Raw genomic sequence first — 7,526 nt, 5'->3', positions numbered from 1 at the left:
AGTTGCACCCTGATCTTGGCCTCCAGAGCTGTGAGAAAACAAATTTCTGCTGTCTACAGGCTACCCAGTCCGTGGTATTCTGTGAGAGCAGCCCAGATAGACTAAGATACTGGGTGACAGGCACATGAGGGCTCATTATACTGTTTTCTTTACCCTTGAACATGTTTGAGATTTTTCGTAAGTAGTAGCTTTAAAAGAAAACGTTCTGATAGCATGCAAAGCCCATCAAGGTTACTGCACTAATCAGAGTTGGCTAAGTCACAGAGACGTCATGTGTTAAATCGACCGGGAAGGCCAGCTAGGAAGCAACATGACCATAGCATGGTGGTGTTAAGCAATAAGGTGTGCTGCCCAAAGTGGGAACTGACCCAGAACCTGAGCAGCCTGCCAGGACTGTGCTGTACCCTTGGACCCTGAACAACGGGGCCTCTCCTCTTTCAGGTTGCTTCATGGCTTCTCTCTCAGTTGTGAAGGACCCCAGGGAGAGGCAGGAGCAGATACTTCTGTTTCTTGCGAGGCAAGTAAAAAATGGAAATCAGTCTCCATGTCTTCTCTGGGAGGACAGCAGCAGGTGGTGGCAGGGGTAGGGTCTATGGTGATCAGGAAATTGGAAGTGTTTCCATTTCATATCATACCGGCATATCCCCCCACCCGCCATTAAAAATCCTTTGTTAGTTACCATCTTAAATTCACACCTTCCAATTTTATCCCTCTCTTTTTTACCCTCAGTGGGACACTTTTTTTCCTAGTCATATTAATTTCTTTGCCTTGACCCTGATTTGCTTACTTCTTCCCCCACAAGAAACAAAACAGTCAACCTGGGATGCTTTTACACAGACTTTGCCAATGAGTCCTCACCTCTCAAAATATAGCTCAAAAACCAGCTCAGAGGAAGCCCAGGGCAAACTGGTCCTGATCTAAGGACAAAGATAAATAGGTAATTAAAGAAAACCCTCAGCACAAAAGGAGTCTAAATAGAACAGCATACCCCTAAGGTAAAGTGAACTAACACTAGGGAGGAGGGAAACTTTTGACGTCTCATTAGAACCCTTGGAGAGGAGTGCTTGGCTGGCTCAGTCTGTAGAGCAGGAAACTCTTGATCTCAGGGGTTATAAATTCAAACCCCATGCTGGGTGTAGAGATTACTTAAAAACAAAATGTTAAACATGGAGAGACTGAAGAGGACTGACTTATATTCTTACATTGAAAGGAATAATCAGAAAACCAGAATCTTGAAAATATGATTACCAAAGTTAATTTTGACATTCCACCAAAATCTAAAAAATAGAAGCAGCCAAGGACTGAATTAGTAATCTGGAAGATAAGTTGAAAAAAGAAATCTTCTAAAACTTAGATATGTGATGTAAAAATAGAGAAAAAGTTCGAGAAGGAGGCTGAGAAAAGATCTTAGCAGTGTACCCTCTATATCCTCCAACTGGAATCTCAGAAGGATGAAAAGAACACAGAGGACATAATCAAAACAGGGAAATGATTTGGTTCTTCAGATTGAAAGGGTCCATCTAGATACATACTGGTGAAATTTCTGTCCTACAAGGATAAAAAGAATATCCTTCAAGTTCTCAGAGCAAACACAAGCTTGCCTATGAAGGGACTCAAGTCGAACTGGATCAAGTTCCCATTAGCAACACTGGATTTTGAAAGAACATGCAGTGGGGAGTTCCACATTCTGGGGGAAATATTTGAACATTCAAATATATTTGAAAATACATCCCAGCTAGATTAAGCATACATATTTTCAGATGCAGGCAGGGACTCAGAAAGATTGTCTTCGAAATACTTTTTCTAGAAGAGTTACTCACAACTGTACTAGAGCCAAACAGAAACAGAACCCAAGAAAGAGGAAAAGATAGGATCCAAGAGACCAATCTAGAGGACAATGATGAGAGAAATCCTAGGACGGTGACAGTTGTTTCACACGCGTAGACGGTGGGGAGTCCAAATCAGAAGGGGAAGTCAGAGGGCTCCATGGAAACAGTCTTCAGGAAGAAAGGGTAACGCTGCACAGATCTTGTGATTAGGATCTAGAAGTGTCACTATAGCTGGCTATCAATAACATGGTGGTGTAAAGTCTCTCTTTTCCAACAAGAGAAAGAATGGCCACTGAATAGTTTGGGAAATAGAATAAAACACTCTACAAGAAAGTCCTGGTCTAAATATGAAGCAAATTAGATTTTGAGCAGTTGGTGTGAAAGAAATAGTGATGGGCTCTGAATTAAATATGTTTGAATTTGTAATGAGTACTGGGCACAAACATTTCTCTGTGTTGAATGTGTTGTTTTTTATTCTTGAAAGTGGTTTGCCATTTTTACAGCGTATTATTCTTTACGGATCAGATTTTCCCTAATAGTTCTTTTGAAGAATCACCCAGAGGGCAAACTTAGATATAAAATTTTGTTCTCATTTTCTCTTTTGGTTTATCCCTCAAAAAATAAAGGAATATGATTTTGTTGTTTTTAACATAGCAAAGGTGACTTTGGATTTTGACTGGACAGTCCTCTAAACCTCGAAATTGGGGAGCAAACTGGGGTGTCTGTGTGGCTCAGTTGGTTGAGCATCTGACTTTGGCTCAGGTCATGATCTCATGGTTCATGGGTTTAAGCCCCACATCGGGCTCTGTGCTGACAGCTCAGAGCCTGGAGCCTGCTTCAGGTTCTGTGTCTCCCTCTCTCTCTCTGCCCCTCCCCTGCTTGTGCTCTGTCTTTCTGTCTCTCAAAAATAAATACACTTAAAAAAAAATAAAAAATAAATTTGGGAACAAACTTATGGTCATTAAGAAGCATAAACTTTAAATAATATTCACTGATGGCTGCCTGTGTGGCTCAGTCAGTTAAGTGTCCAACTCTTGGTTTCAGCTCAGGTCATGATCTCTCATGGTTTTGTGAGTTCAAGACCTGCATTGGGCTCTGTGCTGACAGTGTGGAGCCTGCTTGGGATTTTCTCTCGCTCCCCCTCTGTCTGCCACTCCCCCGCTTTCACTGTCTCGGTCTCTCTCAAAATAAATAAATAAGCTTAAAAAAATTTAAATAATATCCACTGACCCTAATATCTAAGCCTCCTAATTTTGTAACTTACTCGAAGAGTTCCTTAGTAACTAACAGGTCTTGTTTGAAGAACTATATACATAAAATTCAGCTCCTTTAGTTTCACTTCACCTTTTTTCCCTGCTAAAGTAAGTAAAATTAAATGGAATAAGTTTTAATTTTTTAATTTTTAAATTTTATTTATTTTTTAAATATATGATATTTATTGTCAAATTGGTTTCCATACAGCACCCAGTGCTCATCCCAAAAGGTGCCCTCCTCACTACCCATCACCCACCCTTCCCTCCCTCCCGCCCCCCATCAGCCCTCAGTTTGTTCTCAGGTTTTAAGAGTCTCTTATGCTTTGGCTCTGTCCCACTCTAACCTCTTTTTTTTTTTTCCTTCCTCTCCCCCATGGGTTCCTGTTAAGTTTCTCAGGATCCACATAAGAGTGAACACATATGGTATCTGTCTTTCTCTGTATGGCTTATTTCACTTAGCATCACACTCTCCAGTGCCATCCACGTTGCTACAAGGCCATATTTCATTCTTTCTCATTGCCACGTAGTACTCCATTGTGTATATAAACCACAATTTCTTTACCTAAATGGAATAAGTTTTAAAGAAATATATACAACAGTTATCTCTGTATTGTGGGATTGGAAGGATTCGAATATATGTATGATTTTCCTACCAAGAATGTGTTTTGCTGTTACAATAACAACACCCCAAAATATTTAACAAGAAAAATGATTTATACTGAAACTGCCTTAGCAGGAAGTCCTTCTTCATGCCCCACATGACCCTAATCATTACTGTCACTCTTGCAAACGCACCTTTTTACTGATGGCAGGTATAACTTTGCACATTGATTTCCCCTGTCTATGAGGTTTTCGGTTTCTCAAGGACCAGGCCTGGATATCTACACCATTTCCATTCTCCTGATGGGCTCAGCCCAGCTTCAGGCTGCCCCCACCGGGTCCGAGAGAGATGCTTGGCTTGCACCCTAGGCTGTCTCCCATCGACCCTGTGAGGGTGAGGGAGAAGGGCGGGCAACAGATTCAGGCTCACGCAAGCATGGTAATGGAAGCCGCACTGCAACAGCTTCAAGCTCTTTGCACCCATCGTTAGGCTTTCAAAATCACATAGAGTATAAATTAGAAGCCCGAATGCTTACTTATGTATCGAATCAGCACAATAAGCAAATAATCAAATGGCAGGAGCAGGCCAAACTCAGAGCCTCTTCCCACAAGTAGCATTTGTGGGGACAAAGCATGTTTTGGAGAAGCAGAGCAGCTCCGGTGTTTGTAGGGATTTGGGGAAGGGTCACCGCCGAGTGAGAGGGCAGTGAAACTCTCAAATGCTGGTGTTCTCATGGAAAAGCCTTTCATGGAAAACAGAAATTCACACTGAATCGATCTCCTCCCCTTAAAGCACCGACACTTCTCCCTGCCATGCTTTCTTGCAGGTGGTGAAAACCTCCAGAGGAGAGAGAGTAGGAGGAAGGAAAGGAGAAAATGGAGGTAGGGCCTGGGAGCTTGAGATGAGGAGGACGAAGTTCCGAGACGCAGGCAGTACTTGGCACGGACAGTGAGTCATGCAGGGCAGAGCAGATCAGAGTTGCTAACTTGCTGTTTGAAGGGCTAAGAAACTTCACAGTGATTCCATTTTAAATTAGGCTGTTTGTGAGTCTCCAGTTTCCTTGCTCAATCCCCTTCCTCCCTGGGGATTGGTTGGGGCAGAGGATAAAGATAGGATCCAAGCCAGGCCCTTTTATGTTTATTTCTCCTTCCTCTTTCTCATGACTTTGAACAGGCACATCTATTGCTAGGATGCTCCGGTTCATTACTAAGCAGCAGGCAACAGGTCACAGAAGGAAGGAAAGAAAGAAAACAGGGAGAGAGGCCAAGAATGAGAAAACCAGTGACTTAAACACTTGGCCCCCTGTGCTCGCTTGGCCAGCACATGGACTAAAATTGGAACAATGCAGAGAAGATTAGCATGTCCCCTGGTGCAAGGACGACACACAAACTCATGGAGATTCTCATATTTTTTCAGAGATGATGAACAAGTTCTGGAGGTAGATAGTGGTGGATGGTTCTACAGCAACCTGAATGCGCTTAATGTTACTAAACTGGACACTTAAAAATACCTAAATGGTAAATCTTATGTTATATATGACCACAATTTATAAAAAGCAAACGCCCTAACAGTTGAGTAAAGAGATGGCATACGGACAAGTCAAGTAAAAGTCATGCAATTATGTTAATAAGTTATAAAAAAAAAGTAATCTAAGAACACAAATGCAAGCCCTCAGTCATTGTGCATGCCACAGTATCAGCATGGAGTAGTGGCTCTATAGAGTTGGCTCTCACCTGGTTCAAAGTCTAACGCTGCCACTTAATAGTTGTATGACCTTGGACCAGACATCTAACATCCTTGAGTCTGTTTCTTATTTGGAAAATTGAAATGACATTGGATTCACAGACATATTGAGAGAGTTAAGATATTATAGACAAGGCATTTAGCATAGTAAGTGGCTCCTACTCATCATTCACTAAATGTGTTTCCTTTCCCTTTCTGCACGTGGAAGGTTGCAAAGGCAATGTGTTGTGGGACACAGAAACTAACTTGAAAGATGGTAAGGATAAAATTTAAAAATGAAAAAATATGGAAATAGTATTTAGGCAGTGGTTCCTGAGAGAGGCAGGCCAGGTGTAGCAAGGATCCTCTAAATTGCTGAAAAAAGACCTAAGACTTGTTATTAGAGTTATTAGCTGTTGTAACCAAGCAGCCCCCCCGCCCCCCGCCCTCCAATACAGCAGCTTAAACAAGATGGAAGCTTATTTGTGTCTATTTCATAATCCAGAGGTAAACTGTCTAAGGCTGGCAGAGCAGCTATGTCATTCTCAATGCACAGGATTTCTATTGTTGGATCCAAAGTGGTTGCTTTAGATCCTGACATCTTCCAGGTAATGGGAAGTAGAGAAAGGGCCAGTGGCCACATCTACCTTTGTTTTAAGGGCATGACATAGAAATGGCACACTTCATTTTTCCACCCACACCCCAATGACCAAATCCTTTCTATAAAGAATGCTGGGGTCAGTAAACTCCAGTGGGAGTCCTGTTAAAGAGGAGGAGTTTGGATGTTGCTCTACATTTAGCCACCTCAACCACACAGCTCATTATATTTTCTCTAGTTTGCAACCACAGGACAGGCTTTCAAAACAAAGCTAACACATTCCCCAAAATGGAAGCATAATTTCTTGGTTATTAATTTATTCAGTAAATATTTATAGACTACTTGCTATATGCTTGGTACTATTCAAAACATCATAAATACAGCAGACTGCAAAACAGATGAAGTTTCTGATTTCATTAAGCTAAATTCAGGGGCACCTGGCTGGCTCTGTCGGTAGAGCATGTGACTCTTAATCTCAGGGTCATGCATTGAAGCCTCATGTTAGACATGGAGCCTACTTAAAAAGCGAAACAAAACCAAAAAAAGTCATTAAACTAAATTCAATAGGGGGAGAAGGTAAACAAATACTGGAAAAAAACATTAGATACCAGTAAGTGCAAAGATGAAAATTAACATATCAAGCAACTAGATGGGATGGTTAGGGATGCCCTCGTTGGGGAAATGATGTATAATCTGAGCCACTTGAAGAACAGGAAACAGAATATGCCAGGAATGGGGAACTGCAGGTGCAAAGGTCCTGATGGCGGAAAGAATCTGGGAGGGTTTGCGGTACAGACAGACCCTTGTGGCTGGATTTAGCAGGAGTGGGAGAGAGGAGGACATAAGATTAGAAAGGAAGGCAGGAGCAGTTTGTTCTTTGGCATTTCCCAGCACTGAGGACAGTTGTGCACAGGCTAGGTACCCAACAAGTGTTTGATAAATGAATAAGCTAACAGAGAAAGATCTGAGGCTGTTGACAGCTACCCTCTAATTCATAGCTTGCCTCTGCTTTACTTCAGCAAAGAGTAGGATTGGCCTTTGTTCATCCTACACACATCTCTCAGCTCCTATCTCTCAGAATCTTCTTATCTTTGTAGTTGATCCCAGAGTCTTTGGTAGCTTAATGTCCTCTCATAAAAAATGGAGTTAAGGAAGGAATCTGGGAAGGGGACCGGTATCTGAATAAAACATGGTATCTCCTCCTTGGTTTTCTCTGCTCTTTGCTAAATAGCTCAAGTTCTCTTTTAATTGTTCTCCATGTGGTTTTCCAGATCTGGAACCAGCCTGATAACCTGATGCTCAGAAGTGTCAAGTTTGGAGAGGCAGTATAATTAGTGGAGTACTATTAAGGCTTTTACCTTTGCGCCAGACTTCCTGGATTTGCATCCCAATTTGGCCTGTTTGTGTCTGGGGTACCCTGAGTAAAGTACTAAATCTCTCTGGCCATCAGTTTACTTATCTATTAAATGGGAGTTAATAGTGATTTCTGACCACAATACCAAGAGCTCTAAAATTTTTGAAAA

At 41.8% G+C, this 7,526-nt stretch overlaps 1 non-coding gene across 1 annotated transcript; it reads left to right on the top strand.

Moving 5' to 3' along the window:
* The first annotated feature begins 4,987 nt into the window (after positions 1–4,987).
* Positions 4,988–5,096, top strand: LOC111559590. Its single transcript, XR_002740719.1, has one exon. It is a non-coding gene; the product is annotated as a U6 spliceosomal RNA (small nuclear RNA).
* Positions 5,097–7,526: the final 2,430 nt, after the last annotated feature.

This window comes from Felis catus, chromosome A2, assembly GCF_018350175.1.
Source record: "Felis catus isolate Fca126 chromosome A2, F.catus_Fca126_mat1.0, whole genome shotgun sequence".
NCBI lineage: Eukaryota > Metazoa > Chordata > Mammalia > Carnivora > Felidae > Felis > Felis catus.
Note: the sequence above shows the minus strand (reverse complement) of the source record. Positions and strands in the feature narration are given on the sequence as shown.